General features: G+C 52.1%; 1 protein-coding gene across 1 annotated transcript in view; it reads right to left on the minus strand.

Annotated features, from left to right (window-relative positions):
- DNAH8 (dynein axonemal heavy chain 8) overlaps window positions 1-23,902 on the minus strand; it is a 13,985,216-nt gene that overhangs the window by 5,039,024 nt on the left and 8,922,290 nt on the right. The window lies entirely within an intron of this gene.

Below are 23,902 nucleotides of genomic sequence, written 5' to 3' on the forward strand. Positions count from 1 at the left end.
CCCGGTGGTGGGTCTGCGAACCAAGATCACACCAGAAAGTCCTGGAGAACAGAACGGCCAAAGTGGCCATCTCTCCGGACTTGGCTATCCAGGCAATAGTGCTTGGCGAACGTGTGCAGCAACGCCCACGTTGCCGCCTGATAGATGTCCTGCAAGGGAACTCCCCACCCCAGGGCAGTAGTAGCCGCTGTGGCCCGGGTGGAATGGGCTCGCAGCCCAACAGGAGTTGGTCGTCCACCCGGAACTGTTTGGTGCGGTCCAAATAAAAGGACAGCGCCCGTTTTGGGTCCAGACGGTGGAGCCTTTCTTCAACTTTTGAAGGATGCGGAGGCGGAAAGAAGGTGGGCAACATGACAGATTGCCCGATGTGAAAGGGGTCACAACTTTAGGTAGAAAGGAAGGACGTGTCCGGAGGACAACCTTATCCGGATGAACCAAAAGAAAAGGAGGCTTAAATGATAAGGCCTGGAGCTCACTCACCCGCCTAGCCGAGGTGATAGCCACCAGGAAAGCAGTTTTCAAGGTCAGAAGACGAATGGGACAGTTATGAAGAGGCTCAAAAGGAGCGCACATCAGAAAAGTCAGAACAAGGTTCAAGTCCCACTGGGGCATTACGAAAGGGACAGGAGGAAACATGTGAGTAATGCCCTTGAGAAAACGGGAAACAACAGGGGACTTGAAAAGAGAAGGCTGATATGGAAGCCGTAAGAAAGCAGAGATGGCAGAAAGGTAACCTTTCAAGGTGCCCAGAGCAGAGCCCTGCTGGGCCAAAGAGAGAAGGAAGAGAAGAACTTCAGAAAGGGGGGCGGAAAGGGGATCCACAGCCTTTGCTGTGCACCATGCCACAAATTTGTTCCACCGGCAGGCGTATACTGTCTTAGTGGAGGGACGCCTGGCTGCCAGAATGACATCACAGACTTCAGGAGGCAAGTCAAATGGCATCAACTGCCGCCGCTCAATCTCCACGCATGGAGGTGGAAGCTGGACAGGTTCGGGTGGAGGACCGTCCCCTGCTGCTGCGACAGAAGGTCCTCCTGAATAGGCAGTCGTATCGGGGGATCGATTGACATACTGAGAAGCTCGGGACACCAGTACCTTCGTGCCCAATCCGGAGTCACCAAGATGACTTGGGCCCGGTCGCGCCTGATCTTCTTCAGCACTCTGGGCAGAAGTGGTATAGGCGGAAAAGGCGTACAACAGACCGCAACTCCACTCGCGACGAAAAGCGTCTCCGAGCGAGTGCCGCCTTGGAAATTCCAACGCGCAGAACTGCTGACATTGCGCGTTCTCTTCGGTGGCGAATAGATCTAACCAAGGCTCTCCCCACTGCAGAAAGAGACCTTGCGCCACGTCCGAGTTCAGACGCCATTCATGATACATCATGCACCGGCGGCTGAGTTCGTCTGCTCTGGCGTTCAGAGAGCCCGCCAGATGTTGAACCACCAGGATGATGCCCTGGTTTTCCAGCCATGTCCAGAGGCGCAGAGCCTCCTGACAAAGGGTCCACGACCCCACCCCGCCCTGTTTGTTGCAATACCACATGGCGGTGGTGTTGTCCGTGAACACCTGCACGACACTTCCCCGGACAGAGGGAAGGAAGGCTTTCAGTGCTAGTCGGATCGCCCTCAGCTCCAATAGTTTGATATGGAGCTGAGTCTCCGCCGGAGACCAGAGTCCTCTGATCTCCGACTCTCCCATATGGCCCCCCCATCCCAGGAGGGACGCATCCGTCACTACTACATGCTCCAGTTGGGGTAGAGAGAGACATCTGCCGCTGACCCAATCGCGGTCCGTGAGCCACCACTGCAACTGCTTCGCAGTGCCCTCCGAGATCACGACATGGTCGGACAGGTTGCCTCGATGTTGGGCCCACTGAAACTTCAGGTCCCACTGCAGAGCCCGCATTCGCCACCTGGCGTAACGCAGCAACAGGATGCAGGAGGCCATCAGCCCCAGAAGCAGCAACACCAACCTGACCGAAACCCAGGATAGAGGCCGAAAGATGGGAATCAGGGCCTGAATATCCCGGACCCGCTTTTCCGGAGGATAGGCCCGGAACTGCGCCGAATCGAGAACCGCCCCTATAAAGAGGAGCTTCTGAGAGGGACTCAGGTGTGACTTCGGCACATTGATGGAGAACCCCAGCGAGTGCAGGAGGTCGGCCGTAGTCTGGAGGTGGGAGACGACTTGCTGGGGCGAGCCCGCCTTCAACAGCCAGTCGTCGAGATAGGGGAAGACTGGAACCCCTGATCTGCGCAGATGAGCTGCGACCACCGCCATCACTTTCGTGAACACCCGAGGGGCACTGGTGAGGCCGAAGGGGAACGCCGGTGGGACGGCAGGACGGGGATGTGAAAATAAGCGTCCTGCAAGTCCAACGCTACCATCCAGTCTCCAGGGTCTAGGGCACCCAGAACCTGAGCGAAAGTCAGCATCTTGAACCGTTCCTTCCGGAGGAAGGCGTTTACGTTCCTGAGGTCCAAGATAGGGCATAGGCCCCCTTTGCCCTTCTTGGGAACCAGAAAGTAGTGGGAATAGCAACCACAACCTACTTCTGGACCAGGAACGCGCTCGACGGCCTCTTTGGCCAAGAGGGCCGTAACTTCCTCCCGCAGAAGATCCAAGTGGTCCCCCGACATACGGTGGTACTGCGGTGGCATGGCTGGAGGGGTCATCTCGAAGGGGAGGGAGTAGCCCCTTCGGACGATTTGCAGCACCCATCTGTCCGATGTGATGGAGCGCCAGTGGAGCAGGTGATGGCGAACCCTGCCGCCCACTGGCGTGGAATGGGCCTGAAAGCTCGGACTAGGAGGGCTTTGAGGTGGATGCTGCCGGGGTGGATGTGGACTGACCGGCACGTTGTCCTCCTGTACCGCCTCGGCGGAATCCACGTCCGCAACCGCGTGCAGGTTGGTTCTGCGGCCGGTGGCTGGGCGGACGTGAGGAGGCACCCCTTCCTTGGCCACAAAAGGGGTGAAAGGCGGAAGTTTGCGGCCGCGGGGCCGAGAGACCCAAGGACTTGGCCGTAGCCCGGGAGTCCTTGAACCGAGCCAGCGCACTGTCCGCCTTCTCACCAAAAAGGCGAGTGCCATCAAAGGGCATGTCCATGAGGGAACTCTGGACATCCCCCGAAAAGGTCGTCGTCCTCAGCCAGGCGCGACACCGAAGCGCCACCGTGGTGGAAATCGCCCAACCTAGCGAGTCCTTGGTGTCAAGTCCACACCATATGGCATGCCGTGCTGCATCTCGCCCGTCAGCAAGCGCTTAGGTGAGTCGTATCCAGGCCTCCACTGAGCACAGGGGTAGCACGTCCTCCACCGTATCCCACAAAGAGTGGGAATAACAGTCCAAGAGGCAAGCGGTGTTTAAAGACCGCAGCCCCAAACTCAGGGATGAGAACAGTTTCTTGCCAAACTGTTCCAACCTCTTGGATTCCTGATCCGGAGGAGCGGACGGGAAGGAGGATTGGGAAGTTGAGGCCTGGATAACCAGACTCTCGGGGTGGGGTGTTGGGACAGGAAACTGGGGTCACCCGGAGCAGGGCGGTGGCGCCGGGCCACGTTCCGATCCACAGGAGGTACTGTGGAGGGCTTGGACCAAGTGCCCTGCAGAACGTCGATGAGGGCCTCATTAAACTGCAGCAGAGGCTCTGTGGAGCTTGCTGTCGGTTGAAGCACCTCGGTGAGGACGTTAGTCCTCACGGCCACAGCAGGCAACTCCAGCCCTAGGGCTTCGGCCGCCTTGCGCAGCACCACTGAAAAAGCTGCACCCTCCTCCGAAGCCACAGTCGGGGGAGAGATGAAACCAGTGTCCGGGGAGGTATCCAGACCACTGGCATCCCCCAATTCCTCTGCCCAGTCCTGAGAAAGTTGGGCCTGTGCGGCCATAGGGTCCTCAGACCCCTCCCAGTCGCCCTCGTCATCCGATTCTCGATAGACAGGAGGAATGATCGGAGCCGGGCGGTAGATTAAGCGTTCACCCATCGGCGCCAGTAGCGCAACAGACGGCGCCGCACCGGTGCCGGGTCCGGACCGGGGCTAAACTGGGGAACGACGTCGTCCGGGGACGACGTCGGAGGTTGAACCGGTGTCGGCGCCGGCGGAGGAGGCGTCGTGAGGTCGACCGGTGCCGGCAGAGATCCAGGCCTGGATACCTCGGGGACCTGCGGCGTCGGGGCCGGATCCGTCGATGGCACCGGGGCCGGAGCCGCCGACACGCTAGGTCGCTGTAACGCCCTGAACGTCTCAGGATCGTTTAACAGACACGACAATGAGGACGCAACCACTTGTGAAGGGTTAGTTATTTTAATGAAGGCAAATATAATACAAGGAATAAACAAAAGTTATAGTCACTGGAATCCTCCAGGCTAAGTACGTTACCAGCCCACAGCACGGATGGTCCTAACCGTCCTCTGCATATACGCCGATCCCGGCGTATGCCAACAGAGGGCAGAAATGAAATGGCCGACAATGCCAATCGGTAGGCTGTGAGGGGCACGAAGAGTGTTGGGGAGAATCGAGGAGTCAGGGAAACACCCAGCCGGGGTCTCTACCTGAAGGGAGCAGCCGCTCAACCTCTTCCTCAGACTGCACCGGGACGCGGAGTCACCTCCTGGTGATGCGTCACCGATACCCCAATCAAAAGCAAGAAGACTGAACCGAGAGCAGCCGCTCGATCGATCCTGTGGACTTCCGAGTCTGTAACGCGGCAAACACCTCCTGGTGTGCGTTACAGCTGGCAGTCCCTGTGTCTCTGGTCGGGCTGGGAGTTACGACTCCAACCAGCAAAAGCGCCACTGCGCATGGACTCAGCCGAGTCAAAAAGCGAAGCTCAATGGTTGACCGGTAGAGCTTCCGGGTCCTTCACAGGTGACGATGGGGCAAGACACGGCCCAGGGAGTAACGACTCGACCTACCTCCGTTCTTGCCTTACTGGAGCACCACTCCGGAACACTGCTCTTCACGAAGCAGGTACGTCGGTGTAAACACAATATCCGACAGCGTTGTACCTCCCGGTTCCTCCCTTTATAGGGCGTGTTTTCCTTGAGTTATGTAACAGCTCTCCTGTTTACATAAGGGCGTGTTTTCCTTGAGTTATGTAACAGCTCTCCTGTTTACATAAGGGCGTGTTTCCCTTGAGTTATGTAACAGCTCTCCTGTTTACATAAGGGCGTGTTTCCCTTGAGTTATGTAACAGCTCTCCTGTTTACATAAGGGCGTGTTTCCCTTGAGTTATGTAACAGCTCTCCTGTTTACATAACCTCTCAACCGCTAAGCATCCTGGGAGATGTAGTCCGTTTTCGCTGGTTACCGTTTTCCTCCCCTCGTATGACAGGAATTCTTGACAGTACATCCTCCCTCTCAGCGGCTCCCCACGGGTCCAGCGCTGGCAGGAAAACGCCGATGGAACAAGGAGACCAAGCGCGGAGCATGAACCCCTTCAGCCGGTTCCCATGAATGCTCCTCCGGGCCATAGCCTTTCCACGCAACCAGGTACCACAGCTTCCCCCTGCGCCATTTGGACGCCCGTATGCCCGACACTTCATACTCCACCTCCGACTCCACGCATACCGGCCTAGGTGTCCCAGACGGCTTGGAGGGTGCTGGTTTGAGCAATGATACATGAAAGACAGGGTGTATCCGCAATGACTGGGGCAAGCACACCTTCACGTTCACGGGACCCATACACTTGGTAATTCGATAGGGGCCCATGTACTTGGGATGGAACACACTGTTCTTTCGAAACCTCATGTTTCTTGTGGATATCCAGACGTAGTCTCCAGTGCGGTACAGTGGCCCGGGCCTTCTCTTCCTATCTGCCGCAGCCTTGTATCTTCTCTTGGCCTCTATTAGGACAGCCCTTGAGCGCATCAACGTGTCTTTTATGTGTGCCACCCTGTCCGCTGTGGCGGGAATCCTGTCCTCTCTGAACGGATGTAGAAATGGCAAGAACCTGGGATGTTGGCCATAGTTGCTATAGAACGGAGATGACTGTGTGGAGCTGTGAGTGGCGTTGTTATAGGCTATCTCTGCAACCCATAGCAAGTCGACCCATTCTTCCCTGCCCTGGTCCACAAAACATCGCAGATACTGTTTGAGCGTTTGGTTCAGGCGCTCGGTTTGGCCGTCCGTTTGAGGGTGGTAGCTGGTGGACAGGGCGGTCTTAACATGCAGCGCAGTGCACCAAGTCTTCCAGAATTGCGCAGTAAACTGCGACCCCCGGTCCGACACGATCACCCCAGGTAATCCATGCAGTCGTACCACATTCTTTAGGAGTAGTGACGCCAATTCCCCGGCCGTAGGGACTCTCTTGCAGGGGATGAAGTGCCCCATTTTCGTCAAGTAATCCACCACCACCAGTATTGCCGTCATCCCCTGGTCTACCGGTAGGCCCACCACAAAGTCCAGTGATATGCTATCCCATGGTCTATCCGGGGTCGGAAGTGGATGTAAGAGCCCTTGGGTTCGGCCATGGTCGGCCTTCATGGTAGCACACGTAGGACACTCCTGTCCCCACCTCCTGACATCCACTCTCATGGTTGGCCACCAGAAATGCCGTCCCATGCTAGCCACCGTTTTTTCAAAGCCCAAATGACCTGCGCATGGAGAGTCATGGCACCAGATGAATGCTTGTTTCCTTAGCCTAGGCGTGGGTATCAATAGGCACCTGCCCTTCAGGGGTATCCCGTCCTTCAGCTGCCATTCTCTGTGACTGAGGAGCCACCTCCGCCATGCGAATGACCTGATCCCTCTCTTTATTCCCCTCAGGAAAGTATCCGGTTGGATAACCCCCAATACCATCCTCGGGGAAATGATGGAACGCTCGGTCGCAGGCAATGGTTCCTTAACTGCAGATTGACGGGACAGGGCGTCCGCCTTCCGGTTTTCCGTCCCCGGCCGATATGTGATGCGGAAGTTGAACCCCGCAAAGAAGATCATCCACCGCAACTGCCTGGGAGAAAGGTGTCTAGTGGCCGTCATGAACTGTAGGTTCCGATGGTCCGTGTACACCGATACCACATGTCTTGCCCCCATCAACCAATGCCTCCATTCGGTGAAGGCGTCCTTGATTGCGAGAAGCTCCTTCTCCGCAATATGGTAGTTGCGTTCGGCGTCGTTGAGTTTGCGGGACATGTACGCAACGGGATGAAGCACCCCTGTGTCGTGGTTGCGTTGGGACAAGATAGCCCCCAGCGCCACATCCGACGCGTCCGCTTCCACCACATAGGGGAGATCCGGATCGGGGTGAGCCAACACCGGCGCCTTACCAAAGGCGCTTTTCAGGGCCTCAAAGGCTTTGTTCGCTTCAGGGGACCAGACAAACTCCTTGGACTTCCTCAGTAGCTGTGTGATTGGGGCCACCACTCCTGAAAATCCATCTATAAACCGCCTGTAAAAGTTGGCGAAGCCAATGAAACTTTGGACGTCCTTCACGCTTTGGGGCACCGGCCATTCTTTCACCGCCTTGATCTTTCGTTCTGCCATCTCCTGTCCCTCTGGACTCAGCATCACTCCGAGGAATTCCACGGATGTGACGTGGAAGTCACACTTGCTGAGTTTACAAAACAGCATGTTTTCCCTCAGCTTTTGGAGCACAGCTTTGACGTGGTGTACGTGCTCCTCCACACTGGACGAATAGATGAGGATGTCGTCGATATATACGACCACGTAGATATCCAACTCCTCTCTGAATACCTCATTCAAAAAGTACTGAAAGGCTGCCGGGGCGTTGCACAGACCGAACGGCATGACGAGGTACTCAAAAAGGCCGAACCTGGTCTTAAAGGCGGTCTTCCACTCGTCTCCGTCCCTCATGCGCACCAGATGGTATGCCCCTTTCAAATCCAACTTGGTGTAGATACGAGCTTTCTTGACCTGTTCCAGAAGTACACTGATGAGAGGCAAGGGGTACCGATTTTTTATGGTTATCGCATTCAATGCCCTAAAGTCCACACAGGCTCTCAGCTCCCCATTAGCCTTCGGGATGAAGAAGAGTGGCGAGGTGGCCGGAGACTTGGACGGGCGGATGAATCCTAGCTTGAGGAGTTTATCCAGGTACCCCCGGAGATGCACGTTTTCAGGCTCCGTCAGGGCATACAGCCTGCCGCTGGGAACGCTGGCCCCTGGCACCAGGTCGATCTGGCAGTCAAACTGTCTATGTGGTGGTAGCACTTCCGCCTTCACCTCATCAAATACATCCTCAAAACTGTGATAAGCCTGGGGGAGAGCCACATCTTTTTCTGCCGCTGTAGCCACCGTCTGACTCCCGCTCTCATCTGCGTCAAGGGATTCCGTTCTTATTCCACAATGCAGGATGCAATACGGTGACGTCATTTCGATGCGATGTGTTGGCCAATCCACAAAGGGGTTGTGTTTCTGTAGCCACGGCAATCCCAATATGACGCCATATTGGGGCGCTCGGATGATGTTAAAATCGATTTGTTCCAAATGGTTCCTCCCATATCTCATCGGAAGGACCCCCGTGTGCTGCCCGATGGGCCCCGTCACCAATTGCCTTCCGTCTACAGCATAGACGTCTTCGGGTACAGCTTTGGGAAGAAGCACTAGCCCTAGCCTGCATGCCTCGTTGTGGTCCATAAACATGCCAGTGGCCCCTGAATCCACCATGGCCACAACGGGTATCCACTGGTCATGCACTCCCAAGTGCACCGTGAGAAACAGGTGTCGTTGTCCCTTAGTGACCGAGTTGGAAAGTGAAGGGATGGATGAGTGACTCCGAGATGCCCCTTCTTTGGTCTGGGAGTCCTCTAGTTTTCCGCCGGTATGTCCACCACGGCTGTTACCGACCGGTTGGCCCGATAACGTGACGTCTTCGGTTTGGCAGGGCATTCACGTACGTAGTGGCCTTTTTTGCCACAATATAGGCACAATCCTTGTTTACGGCGTGACTCTTTCTCCGTGGCTGTGAGGCTCGCTCGTATTGCGCCGATGTCCATGGGTTCTCCCTTGGATGCGGTGGAAGTTTCAGGACTTCCCACCGTCACATAGGATGGAAGGGATTTTCCTTTTCTCCCATGATCCCCCTTTCTTTCACTTAGCCTATGTTCCAGCCGTAATACCAGGTTGATAAGGCCCTCACATGTCTTGGGTTGAGGGTCAATATGAGCCACGGCGTCCTTGAGCTCATCGCACAGCCCTTGATGGAAGAGCGCCGTCTGTTTAGCAACAGGCCACTTGGTTTCCGCAACCAGCCTTCGGAACGCGTTGAGATACTGCACCAGGTCGTTGGATCCCTGTCTCAACTCAAGCATTTCACGGTCCGCCGTGTACGAGTCAGCCCTTCTGTCGAATACCTTCAGGAATTCCTTGCGAAAAGCACCCCAATCACATAAGATGGGGTCGTCCCTGCTCACCAGAGGTACGGCCCATTGTGCCGCGTTTCCAGCCAAATAGAATATAAGGAAAGCCACACGAGCCTGACTCGTGGGGAACGCCTTTGGTTTGCACGATAAATGTAGCGCCACTTGTGTGAGGAATACCTGCACTGTGTTAGGATCCCCACTGTACCTCTCTGGTGTCGCCAAGGGGATGGCTACCGGCATTTCCACTACTACCGCAGGGGTCTGGTTCGTGAGGGAGGTGCTGGGCGTGAGCGGGTCCAATTGGATAGCATCCAGTCTGGCTTTTACATCGGCTGTTTCTTGCCTAGAGGCAGCCACTTCAACTTGCATGGCCGCTAAAGCAGCCAGCACATCATCAAGTGTTGCCATGTCTGTTATCGACCGGGAGACAGTTAGTGTTATTAAGGTCGGATATTTTGTAACGCCCTGAACGTCTCAGGATCGTTTAACAGACACGACAATGAGGACGCAACCACTTGTGAAGGGTTAGTTATTTTAATGAAGGCAAATATAATACAAGGAATAAACAAAAGTTATAGTCACTGGAATCCTCCAGGCTAAGTACGTTACCAGCCCACAGCACGGATGGTCCTAACCGTCCTCTGCATATACGCCGATCCCGGCGTATGCCAACAGAGGGCAGAAATGAAATGGCCGACAATGCCAATCGGTAGGCTGTGAGGGGCACGAAGAGTGTTGGGGAGAATCGAGGAGTCAGGGAAACACCCAGCCGGGGTCTCTACCTGAAGGGAGCAGCCGCTCAACCTCTTCCTCAGACTGCACCGGGACGCGGAGTCACCTCCTGGTGATGCGTCACCGATACCCCAATCAAAAGCAAGAAGACTGAACCGAGAGCAGCCGCTCGATCGATCCTGTGGACTTCCGAGTCTGTAACGCGGCAAACACCTCCTGGTGTGCGTTACAGCTGGCAGTCCTTGTGTCTCTGGTCGGGCTGGGAGTTACGACTCCAACCAGCAAAAGCGCCACTGCGCATGGACTCAGCCGAGTCAAAAAGCGAAGCTCAATGGTTGACCGGTAGAGCTTCCGGGTCCTTCACAGGTGACGATGGGGCAAGACACGGCCCAGGGAGTAACGACTCGACCTACCTCCGTTCTTGCCTTACTGGAGCACCACTCCGGAACACTGCTCTTCACGAAGCAGGTACGTCGGTGTAAACACAATATCCGACAGCGTTGTACCTCCCGGTTCCTCCCTTTATAGGGCGTGTTTTCCTTGAGTTATGTAACAGCTCTCCTGTTTACATAAGGGCGTGTTTCCCTTGAGTTATGTAACAGCTCTCCTGTTTACATAAGGGCGTGTTTCCCTTGAGTTATGTAACAGCTCTCCTGTTTACATAAAGGCGTGTTTCCCTTGAGTTATGTAACAGCTCTCCTGTTTACATAACCTCTCAACCGCTAAGCATCCTGGGAGATGTAGTCCGTTTTCGCTGGTTACCGTTTTCCTCCCCTCGTATGACAGGAATTCTTGACAGTCGCCCAGTCGAGCCTGCGGGGCCCGAAGGCGCGCCGACAGGCGTCGACGGCGGGCCCAGGCTCCTCATGGCCGAGAGGAAGGCACTGACCTCTGCCGGAGTCGCGTCAGTCCCAGGGACTGGTGGGTATGGGGACGGACGCGGCTCCGACGGAGCCGCGGGGGTGGAACCAGCCTGACCCTCAGCCGGGTCGCTCGACCGGCGAGGGGAGTCCGAAGAGCGATGTTGTCTTTAGGACTTCTTGGAGTGCTTGGAGTGCTTCGACTTACCGGAAGACCCCGACGAGCGATGATGGTGGCTGCGGCTCCGTGAACGGTCCTTGGACCTCCTCCTGGACCGGGACCGAGAGCGACGCGGAGCCGAGTGCCGAAGCTCGAGAAGCTTACAGGACCGCTCCCGCCTAGCTTTCGACGTCAAGGCCTGACAATCGAGGCACGACTCCGCGTCATGGTCGGCCCCCAGACAATAAAGGCACCGGCGATCGTGATCCGTCACCGACATCAGGCGATGACAGGTGTCACAGGCCTTGAAACCAGGCATCCTACCGGCACCAGAGTCGAGTCGATAGACCAAAAAGAGTCAAAAAGTTAGTCAAAAAATGACTAGGGGTAAGCTATTCCTGGATCGGCGCTTACTGGCGCGGAAAAAAGAAGAACTGACATCAGCGCGCGAGGGCGGCGTCTAGGTATTTCGACAACGCCATTCCGGCGCACGACGCCAACGACAGACGCAGAGCCGCAGACGACACCTAGCAACGCGCAAGGGGTATTGCTACAAAAAACTTTCCGGATCCAGCCTGACGCCTGGGGATATTCTAAGGTGAGGAATCTAACTAACGTGTTTCTTTCAGATGCAGGTGCTGCAGGGGCTTGGGCACCAGAGGGTCCAGGTTGGTTGGGGTCATCCACGGAGTGGTGAGAGTCGTCGCTGCTGGTGGGATCATCTTCACGCCGAGCCTGGGACTGAGATCCATGACATTTCCCTGTGTGTGAGAGAGAGACGATGTTAATGCTGTTTCATGTGACATCCACGTTTCATACATATTCAGGTTGGCACAGTTCCTCCAGGTCATTGGATGTGCCTAGCATTCCTCTCAATGTCCACTTGTGGATGGGTATGTTGCAGGGGACAGATTGATATGTTCTCCTGAGTGTTTGACCTGTAGATGTTTGGCTAGAATGCTTATTTGGCTATGGATTGATCTTGTTGTGTCACATGTTTATTGTGAGAGTGGGTAAATCCGTTGCCTGCCCCGGGGGTGTGTGCTTGTGTAAGGGGAGTGTGTGTGACAAGGCCTGCTGTTGGGTGTAGTGTGAGTTGGCATTGGGTCTCCCAGGTGATGTGTCTGTCCCCTTATGGTGAATGCTGGCATGACAGTGAGTGTGAGTTCCTGTGCTAGATATCTGAGCTTGTGGAGTTGGTGTTGGTGTTTGAGTGTACAGTGGTCACAGGAGGGCCTTGTGCTGCATACAGCAGGGCCAAGTGACAGATACCTTGTCAGTACTTTGCCAGTCCCTGTGCATTGTGCATGGTGCATGGGTATGTACCTAGGCCATATGGGCTGAGGGCATTGGTGTCTGCTTTGGAGTTGCACAATGTGTTTTGTGAGCCCCACCCTCCCAGTATCCCGGACATCCAGTCTTGGGTTTGTGGTTCGTGCAGCCTGGGACATGGCATGGCCTTGCTTTGTGAATGGGGCATGGACATGTTAGTGGCATGAGCGTGGTTTTTGAGTGTGGTTGTGTCCGGTGAGGGCTTGGGGGTAGTTGCGTGCATTTGGTGTATTTGGGGTGTGGATGCCATTACCCCCATGTTACGTAAGTTGTTTGTGTACTCACCAGGCTCTGCGACTCCTTCGACTCGTGTACTCCCACCGACGGAAGCAGGGCCATCACCTTCTCCACCCAGGGATGGAGGGGCAGCCCACCTCCAGTGATGTTGCTCTGGGCGTAGTCCTTGTTCATTTTCCGCTTGACTGCCCTCCGCAGATCGTACCACCTGGCTTGGCATTCATGCCTGGTCCTTCTGATGGGCGCAACAGCATTCACCCGATCGACGATCCTCTGCCACATGCGTGATTTTTCAGCTATGCTGGTCTGTCTGACCAATGTTCCAAAGAGCTGTGGCTCGACTCTGATGACTTCGTTGACAAGGATGTCCAGCTCCTCCCTTGTGAACTTTGGATTCTTGTCTGTGGGCATGGTGTGGGGTGTGGGTGTGGATGGTTGTGGGTGTGTGGGTGTGAATGTGACGGTGTGGGTCTGAATGTGAAGAGGGGGTCTTTGTGAAGGAGGTTGTGTGAAGGTGTTTAAGTTAAGGTGTATGGGTGCAGATGTTTGTCTGTGGAGTCTGTCAGCAGTGGGTTTGTTGCAAAGGCTCATGGTTTGTGTGTGCAGGCCCTTTTTATTGGTCCATTTGTGGGTGTGGCTGTGTTTGAAATTTTGGTGGGTGTGTTATAAGAGGTGGTTGTGAGTTTGGGCTTCTGTTTGCCAGTTTGGATGTGCCAGGTCAGTCATTGAGATGTATTTTCTACTGTAGACGTGTTTTGTGGTGTTGTGCGAGTCAAATTGACCCTCCTTGTGCTGTTTTACAGTGTCCTGGTTCAGTACGAGTCTTTTTCGCGTAGGTAAGGTGTGTACATACGCGATGTTGGTGTACCGTGCTCTATCTGCAATGTTGTTGTTAGGTCCGTACATACGCGATGCTGGGTGAGGGTGCTGGGGTACGGTGTTGGGGTAGGTGCGTACAGGTACGGGGCTGGGGTACGGGCCTGGGGTATGGTGCGTACCGGTACGGGGCAGGGGTACGGGCCTGGGGTATGGTGCGTACCGGTACGGGGCAGGGGTACGGGCCTGGGGTACGGTGCGTACAGGTATGGGACTGGGGTACGGTGTTGGGGTACGGTGCGTACAGGTACCGGGCTGGGGTACGGGCCTGGGGTACGGTGCGTACAGGTACGGTGCTGGGGTTTGGGCCTGGGGTACGGTGCGTACAGGTACGGGGCTGGGGTACGGTGTTGGGGTACGGTGCGTACAGGTACGGGGCTGGGGTACAGTCCTGGGGTACGGTGCGTACATGTACGGAGCTGGGGTACGGGCCTGGGGTACTGTGCGTACAGGTACGGGGCTGGGGTACGGGCCTGGGGTACAGTGCGTACAGGTACGGGGCTGGGGTACGGGCCTGGTGTACAGTGCGTTCAGGTACGGGCCTGGGGTACGGTGCATACAGGTACGGGGCTGGGGTACGGTACGGTGCGTACAGGTACGGGGCTGGGGTACGGGCCTGGGGTACGGTGCGTACAGGTACGGGGCTGGGGTATGGGCCTGGGGTACGGTGCGTACATGTACGGGGCTGGGGTATGGTGTTGGGGTACGGTGCGTACAGGTACGGGGCTGGGGGACGGGCCTGGGGTACGGTGCGTACAGGTACGGGGCTGGGGTACGGGCCTGGGGTATGGTGCGTACAGGTACGGGGCTGGGGTACGGTGCGGACATGGGGGGGTACGGTGCTGACATACGGGGGTATGGTGCTGACATATGAGGGGGAGGAGTGGCTGTACGACTCGTATCCCGGGCACAAGTTTACCCGGGTACATGAGTGGTAATGCGTTCGCTCCGTACGGGGCCTTTTCCATGCGGTTGTGTATTCGGACGGGCGGTACGGATCGTACTTGCGCGCTCGGACTTCAGTTTGAAGATTGGTACGTAAAAAAGTCCGGCTCCCTCTCGTACCCTTTTCCCGAAGCGATTCGTATGTATTTTTCACGTACGACTCGTACTACGCCGGTTGTAGAGCACTTGTACGATTCGTACGTGAAAATATATGGATACGAGTCGTACGCAAATTTTTTTTAACGGATCGGAATCGGCACCAATATAGGCATTCAAATATATCGAATTTTTAATAATAGCGAATTTTTTAAAGTGTTTTGTATGATAGTATATGTGTTAAAAATGTATATTAGTTTTTGTAATGTATGTTTAATTTTTTAAATGAATACATTTTATGTTATTTAATTTTTGCGTAATTTAATTCCGTAGCGGGTTGTGGGTTTATTGGGGAATAGGGTGGGAAGTAATTTAATTATAGTAAATTAAATAGTAAGTTTTTATGAATAATTAATAATTTTTAATTTAATTTTGCGTTTTAGTTCTGTAGCGGGTTGTGGGTTTATAGGGGATTAGGGTGGGAATTAATTTAATTGTAATTAAGTAAATATTTATTTTTATTTATTGATATTGATAATTAATTTATTGCTAATTAATTATTAATTGGTAATTAATGTTTAATAATTTGTAATTCATTTTTAATAATTGATTAATTGATAATTATGTTAATTGTATTAATGTATTATTCGGAGTGGGTTGTGGTTTTACAGGGGAATAGGGTGGGAAGTAATTTGATTTTAATTAATTAAATATTGAAAATATTTTTGTGTATTGATAATTAATTTACTGTCAATTAATTATTAATTGGTATTTGTTATTTATAAATTTTTGTATTGAAAATTAATTGTCTCTTAATTAATTATTAATAGGTAATTAATTTCTAATACATAATATGTATTGGTATTTATAAATAATTAATTATTACATATTTTGTAATTGGTAATTAATTTTAATTAACATTTTATTGGTATTGATAATTAATTTATTTTTATTAAAATATTAAATCATTACTTTCCCTACTGTTGCACTCACTGGAGTGGGAATAGTAATTTTTACCCTACGCTATCCAACGCTTTCCCTACTGTTGCACTCACTGGAGTGGGAATAGTAATTTTTACCCCTACGCTATCCAACGCTTTCCCTACTGTTGCACTCTCTGGAGTGGGAATAGTAATTTATACCCCTACGCTATCCAACGCTTTCCCTACTGTTGCACTCTCTGGAGTGGGAATAGTAATATTTACCCCTCGCTATCCAACCCTTTCCCTACTCTTGCACTCTCTGGAGTGGGAATAGTAATTTTTACCCCTACGCTATCCAATGCTTTCCCTACTGTTGCACTCTCTGGCGTGGGAATAGTAATTTTTACTCTCCCGCTATCCAACGCTTTCCCTACTGTTGCACTCTCTGGAGTGGGAATAGTAATATTTACCCCTACGCTATCCAACCCTTTCCCTACTGTTGCACTCTCAGGAGTGGGAATAGTAATTTTTACCCGTACGCTATCCAATGCTTTCCCTGCTGTTGCACTCTCTGGCGTGGGAATAGTACATTTTACCCTCCCGCTATCCTACGCTTTCCCTACTGTTGCACGCTCTGGAGTGGGAATAGTAATTTTTACCCCTACGTTATCCAACCCTTTCCCTACTGTTGCACTCTCTGGAGTGGGAATAGCAATTTTTACCCTCTCACTATCCAACGTTTTTCCTACTGTTGCACTCACTGGAGTGGGAATAGTAATTTTTACCCTCCCGCTATCCAACGCTTTCCCTGCTGTCGCACTCTTTGGAGTGGGAATAGTAATTTTTACCACTGCGCTATCCAACGTTTTCCTTACTGTTACACTCTCTGGAGTGGGAATAGTAATTTTTACCCTCCCGCTATCCAACGCTTTCCCTACTGTTGCTCTTTCTGGAGTGGAAATAGTAATTTTTACCCTCCCGCTATCCAACGCATTCCCTACTGTTGCACTCACTGGAGTGGGAATAGCAATTTTTACCCCTACGCTCCAACGCTTTCCCAAATGTTGCACTCTCTAGAGTGGGAATAGCAATTTTTACCCTCCCGCTATCCAACGCTTTCCCTACTGTTGCTCTTTCTGGAGTAGAAATAGTAATTTTTACCCTCCCGCTATCCAACGCATTCCCTACTGTTGCACTCACTGGAGTGGGAATAGCAATTTTTACCCCTACGCTCCAACGCTTTCCCAAATGTTGCACTCTCTAGAGTGGGAATAGCAATTTTTACCCTCCCGATATCCAACGCTTTCCCTACTATTGCACTCTCTGAAGTGGGAATAGTAATTTTTACCCTCCTGCTATCCAACGCTTTCCATACTGCTGCACTCACTGGAGTGGTACTAGTTAATTTTACCCTCCCGCTATCCTACGCTAAAAATATTGAATAATTGTTATTAATATTACGTTAATATATATATGTGTTAAAAAATAAAAATGTATGTTTTTTTAACTTACATTAATTATTTATTAATTTAAAAGTTCTCTAAGGATTTTTAAGTATGTTTTAGTTAATTATATTTATTATTTCATTAATTTTACATTACTTTTAAGACATTTAAAAAATCCGATATTTTGACTAACTATATTTTTTACAACGATATTTTGGATTCGATATTTTTGTCCTTACCTGTTTGTAGATAGGGATTCGATATTTTGGCATTCTATATTTTTTCCTCGATATTTTGGCAGGTCGATATTTTCCTCCTCTATATTATGTCAGTGATCCAATAAATGTCTCTTACAGATATATTGTCACCGAAGGTAAGTAACTTGTTCATCTGAAAGAGACTATTAATTATAGATTCCTTACCTAACCAAGTTCACACCAGAAAATCCCAGAGAACAGAACAGCCAAAGTAGCCGTCTCTCTGGACTTGGCTATCCAGGCAATAATGTTTGGTGAACGTGCTCAGTGATGCCCACGTGGCTGCCTGGCAGATATCAATAAGTGGGACCCCACGTCTCAAAGCAGAAGTAGCTGCCATCACCCTGGTACAGTGAGTGCGCAGACCCACTGGAGGTTCCTTTTTCGGCAAGGAGTAGCAGATTTTGATGCAAAGGACAACCCATCGAGAGATGGTGCGCTTTTGTACGGCCCAACCTTTCTTGGCTCCCAAATAACCAAAGAAGAGTTGATCATCCACCCGGAATTCTTTGGTCCGGTCTAAATAAAATGACAGCGCACGGATTAGGATCCAGATGATGGAGTCTCTTCTCCTCCTAGGAAGGGGGCAGAGGTGTGAAGAAGGTCAGCAAAGTGATGGTCTGTCCTATGTGGAAAGAGGTAACCACTTTGGGTAGAAAAGAGGGCCTAGTGCGAAGGACAACCTTGTCCGGATGGACTGCAGGAAAAGGAGGCTTGTAAGATAGGGCCTGAAGCTTACTCTTCCCTGCAAGAAGAGGTAATGGCAAGCAGGAAAGCAGTCTTTAAAGTAAGAAGTCGAAGAGGACAGATATGTTGTGGCACAAATAGAGCACACATGACATAAGGTAAGACAAGATTTAAGCCCCACTGGGGCATTATGAAAGGAGAATGAGGAAAGAGATGAGTAATGCCCTTTAGAAATCTATTTACAATAGGGGACTTGAGAAGAGAAGGCTGATCAGGAAAGCATAGAAAGGCAGATATTGCCAAAAGGTAGCCTTTAAGAGAGCCCAGGGCAGAGCCCTGCTGGGCTAAAGAAATGAGGAAGAAGAGTACCTCAGAAAGACGGGCAGAAAGGAGATCCACAGCCTTCGTTGCGCACCATGCCACAAACTTGTTCCTACAGGGGTATACAGACTTGGTTGAGGGACTCCTGGCTGCCAAAATGACAATAGAGATTTCAGGCGGAAGGCCAAAATCTGTCAACTGCAGCCGCTCAGTCTCCACGCAAGGAGGTGGAGGCTGGACAGGTTCGGGTGGAGGACCATACCCTGCTGCTGCGACAGAAGATCCTCCCGAAGAGGCAGTCTGATCGGAGGATCGATGGCCATGCTCCAGAGCTCGGGGCACCAGACCCTTTGTGCCCAGTCCGGAGCCGCAAGAATGACTTGGGCCCAGTCTTTCGTGATCTTCTTCAGCACTCAGGCCAGAAGTGGTACCGGCGGAAAGGTGTACAGGAGGCCACAATTCTACTCACGGCGAAAAGCGTTGCCGAGCAAGTGCCGCCTTGGAAATTCCAATGCGCAGAACGGCTGACACTGTGTGTTCTCTTCGGTGGTGAACAGACTGCTGAAAGAGACCTTGAATCACCTATGAGTGAAGACACCATTCGTGATCCATTATGCACCGACGGCTGAGCTCGTCCGCCCTGGTGTTCAGAGAACCCGCCAGGTGTTGAACCACCAGGGACATGCCCTGATGTTCCAGCCATGTCCAAATGCGAAGAGCCTCTTGACATATGGTCCACGACCCCACCCCGCCCTGTTTGTTGCTGTACCACATTGTGGTGAAGCGGTCTGTGAAAACCTGCACTACTCTTCCTTTAATAGAGGTAAGGAATGCTTTCAGTGCCTGACGAATCACCCAGAGCTCCAAAAGGTTGATGTGGAGTCTGGACTCCGCCGGAGACCAGAGTCTTCTGATCTCCGCCTCTCCCTGGTGGCTGCCCCACCCCAGGAGTGAAGCATTGGTCCCCAATGTCAGCTCTGGTTGGGGAAGGGAGAGGGACCTGACCCAGACCCAATCTTGGTTCGTTAACCACCACTGCAATTGGCGTGCAGTCCTCTCTGAGATCTGGGCGACGTCGGAAAGGTTGCCCTGATGCTTCGCCCATTGGAACGTCAGGTCCCACTGCAGAGCCCGCATATGCCACCTGGCATGAACCACCGGCAGGAGGCCATGAGGTCCAGCTGCCTCAGGGTCAGTCTCACTGAAATCCGGGATAGAGACTGAAACATCGGTATTATAGCCCGAAAATCCCAGACTCGCTGCTCGGGAGGATAAGCCCAAAACTGCACTGTATCCAGAACCACTCTGATGAAAAGTAGCTTCTGAGAGGGAGTCAGGTGTGATTTTGGCATATTGATAGCGAACTCCTGCGAATGCAGGAGGTCTGCCATAGTCTGGAGGTGGGAGACGAAAGCCTGGGGCAGGCTTGCCTTCAAAAGCTAGTTGTCAAGATAGGGGAAGACTGGTACCCCTGATCTGCACAGATGAGCTGCGACCACCGCCATCACTTTCGTGAACACCCGAGGGGGCTGGTAAGGCCAAAGGGGAGCACAGTGAATTGAAAATGCTCGTGGCCTAGGTAACGCCTGTGGGCTGGCAGAACGGGGATATGGAAATATGCATCCTGCAAGTCCAATGCTACCATCCAGTCTCCGGTTTGAGGACAGACAGGACCTGAGCCAACGTCAGAATCTTGAACTTCTCCTTCCGAAGGAAGTGGTTGAGCACCCTGAGGTCTAAGATAGGATGCAGGCCTTTGTCGTTCTTGGGTACCACAAAGTAGTGGGAGTAGCAACCACATCCTACTTTTGGTACAGGGACCCTTTCTATAGCTCCCTTGGCCAAGAAAGCTGCAACTTCCTGGCGGAGAAGGGCCAAGTGATCCTCCGACATGCGATGGAAGTATGGTAGTATGGAGGGAGGGGTAGTCTCAAAGGGGAGAGAGAAGCCCCTTTGAACTATCTGCAAAACCCACCTGTCGGACGTGATGGTGTGCCAGTGGGGAGGTGATGACGAATCCTGTCGCCCCATGGCATCTGGTGGCCCTGAACGGTCAGACTAGGAGGGTTTGGAGTCTGCTGCAGGAGGGTTATGGGTGGACTGGCCCGCCCGTTGGCCCCCAGACTCGCCAGGTCACTGGGTCCCACGTCCGCTGCCATGTACAAGCTGGGTAGCTTGTGTTTAACCGGTGGCTAGACTGGGCCAAACGTGGTGGGGCACCCCTTCCGTAGGGGCGAAAAACAGACTGCATTGGACACGAGGTGGCCATGAGGCCAAAGGATCTCGCCATAGCCCTGGAATCCTTAAAGCGCTCAATCGCCGAGTCTGCCTTATCCCCGAAAAGGTGACGGCCATCAAAGGGCTTGTCCAGTAAGGTGGATTGGACATCCCCAGAAAAACCATACGTCCTCAATCAGGTATAGCGCCTCAATGCTACTGACGTGGAAACTGTTCTGCCCAGTGAGTCGGCGGTATCCAGCCCACATCTGATTGTGAATTTGGCTGCATCTCTACCCTCTGCCACTGGGTGGGTAAGAACTGCCCAGGACTCCTCCAACCTCTGTGGCAGCATCTGGGCGACCGTATCCCACACTGTATGGGAATAACGTCCCAGAAGGCATGTGGTATTCACAGATCGCAGCACTTAGCTGGCGGAAGAAAATATCTTCTTCGCAAGATGGTCCAGCTTCTTGGATTCCCTATCTGGGGGAGCAGTAGGGAATGCATCCTTAGAGTATGAGGCTTGGACCACCAAGCTCTTGGGGGTTGGGTGTTGGGAGAGGAAAAGTGGGTCACCCGGGGCCAGGCTGTGGCATCAGATAATCATCCTGTCCACAGGAGCCCCTGTGCTGAGCTTGGACCAAGTGCCCAGAAGGACGTCCATGAGGGCTTCATTGAAGGGCAGAAGGGGTCGAAAGAAGCAGCTGCCGGCTGAAGCATCTCCGACAGGAAGTTAGTCCCGACTGCCACTGTGGAAGCTCCAGGCCCACGGCCTCAGCTTCCCTACCCAACACCACTGTATACGTCGCTCCCTCCTCCATAGCCACGGTAGCGGGAGAAAGCATACCAAGGTCTGTGGCAGTATCCAGACCACTGGCATCACCCAGGTCCTCTCGCCAGTACGGCTCATCAAGCAGATTCAGCTAAAGGGTTCACAGACCCCTTTCAGTCCTCCTCACCCTTCTCCGGTTGCCAATCAGGCCTAAAAGGAACACCAGGGATGAACAGAGGGCACTGCGCCGGGTCTAAGTCGGGGTGAGTCTGGAGTTCGCGCCAGTCAAGTGCACAACCGCCGCTGGGATCTGCACCGGGGAAGGTACCGTGAGGTTGACCGATGTCGATCCGGAACCAGGCCTGGATCCTCAGGGGCACTCAGGCGCCGGTATCGAAATCCCAGGGCCCCCAACCGAGTCCACAGGGCCCGAAGGTGCGCCGGCGAGTCAAGCTGCCCAAAGATGCCGTGAAGCGCCTCGTAGAAAGCTCAAAGCTGGACAGGGGACGCTTCGGCACCGGGAAATGGAGGGTATAGCGGACCCGTCCCTGGAGCAGTCTCTGAAGATGGAGTAGGAGAGCGACGACGCTCCGGGTCCCGCTTAACGTCGGCCGACAGACGGGGAGAAGTTGAAGAGCGACCCTGCTTATTCGCCTTCTTCTTGTACTTTAACTTACCCGAAGACCTCAAAGACTTTGATGATGAATCATGGTGGTGGTTCCACGACCGTTCCTGAGACCTTCTTCTTGACATGAACCTCAAATGACGCAGAGCCGACTGCCGGGCCGCCAACAACTTTCGGGACCGCTCCCGCAAAGGATTCATGTCCCGACAGTCGGAGCACGACTTTGGGTCGCGGTCGCACTGCAGTCACCAGAGGCACATGAGGTGGTGGTCCGTAACCGACATCAGATTGTTACAGGCCTTGCACTGCTTGAACCCGGTTCGTCGATGGGACATCCCTCACACACCAGGAGTTGTAATATTCAGAAAGGAATTCGACAAAAGTCGAGGAGAAAGTTAGTAAAAAAATGACTAAAGGGGTAGCTCTCTACAGATCTACATAAGGTTGGCATGTAAAAAGAAAGAACTGACGTCAGCACGCAGGGGTGGCATCTAAATAGACACCGTGACGTCATTCTGGCGATCACAACGCTGTAGACGGACGTGGTGTCGACCTACGCCACCAACCGACGCGGAGGGGTACTGCTAGAAAAAAAAATCTCCGGATCCAGTCTGACGCCTGGGGGTAATTCTAAGGTAAGGAATCTATAACTAATAGTCTCTTTCAGATATGGTTGTTCTTGATGTCTTGACTTATATGTGGGTGTTCCATCATTGTGCATATAAATAAAAACACAGTATTGGGATCCAACCTGTCGTTTCCCCCTTGCTGATGGGCCTAACATGAAAAGTGCAAGTGCAAAATAACCAACTAGACTGTAAATAATTCATCCCGGCCTTTGTAAACAATGGCTCTGTGCAAAAATACCAATGTGCTAGGTTCATTTAGCTGTGGCCCACCATGATAAAAAAATGCAAGGAATACTGTGCAAAGTAGTCCAATTTTATGTTTGTACTAAGAGTGTTCTTTGCCAAATACGCCTTACGACATAAAACCACTCAGTTCATTTCACCCTTATTCTGATGTTCTGTCTTCCATCCTGCTTATCGGGGTCTAAGACGGTCTGACTCCATCGAGACAATTTACATCAAGCTCTGCGTTGTTCAGCCCCATTCTGGTTGCTCTCATGTGTTTTACAAGTTTGGCCAACTCCGAGGGAACTGTGCAGGTCAGGAGCAGTGAGATTGCCTCTGCGCATGTCCTGACCCAATACCTTATAAACATTGGTTTTAACAGTTTACGACTGTGTTGGAGAAGGGCAGGGCAGCAACATTTAAGATGTACCAAGGACTCTACTCTGTAATTGCACAGCCTGCATTTAACAATCGTCTTTAAGGATATCCATCCTGGATTTAATTCCTTGATAGGAAATAACACTATCCGGGCCCATTGAATATCTTTCAGACATTTCTTTCCCAAGGCATTGTTCAATTATGGCTCAATGTAATTAGACTTGACCGCTCCCCAAAGTCCTTATATCTAGCCATGTCTTCATCTCCCGGTAGCTGAACATTTGTTTATTTAGAGTACTCTCTATTGCTGCATAGTTTACTTCCTCCAATGACCAATTTGCTATGGCCAAATCCAATTTCGCCATGGCATCTAGAAAGATCTTTTGCCAGGGATTGAGTCCCCCATCAAATATTGTTTTGAGTCCCTTTTTTTTTGTTCCTATCCTCATTTACAGACTATAGAGCTGTCATTCTTTGTGAAAACATTTATTTTTCCTACAGCATACATCAAGCATACCATGTGTGAAGTTTACTGTACCATTAAGTAATCAGCTAATAAAAGAGAGACACAAATGTGAGTCATGGGGCATGGAGGTAATAAGAAAACAGTTTGGGGTGTTATTGTTTATATTTCATTCTGATCTGTAGAGGGAATGATGTTCTCATCGGAAACCTCTTTCTGCCTTGAAATGAGAAGATGCAGCACTACATTAGTAGAAACCCTGTACAGTCTCCATTATGTTTATACATATGTAGCAGATAATGCAGCATATAGTTAGTAAATTTAGCCTAGCTAGCTGGGATCCCATGTTCATGTCTGTTATGTACAAATCGATGCCCTATGTTTGAGTGTGATCATT

The sequence above is a fragment of the Triturus cristatus genome, chromosome 6 (assembly GCF_964204655.1).
Source record: "Triturus cristatus chromosome 6, aTriCri1.1, whole genome shotgun sequence".
Lineage (NCBI taxonomy): Eukaryota > Metazoa > Chordata > Amphibia > Caudata > Salamandridae > Triturus > Triturus cristatus.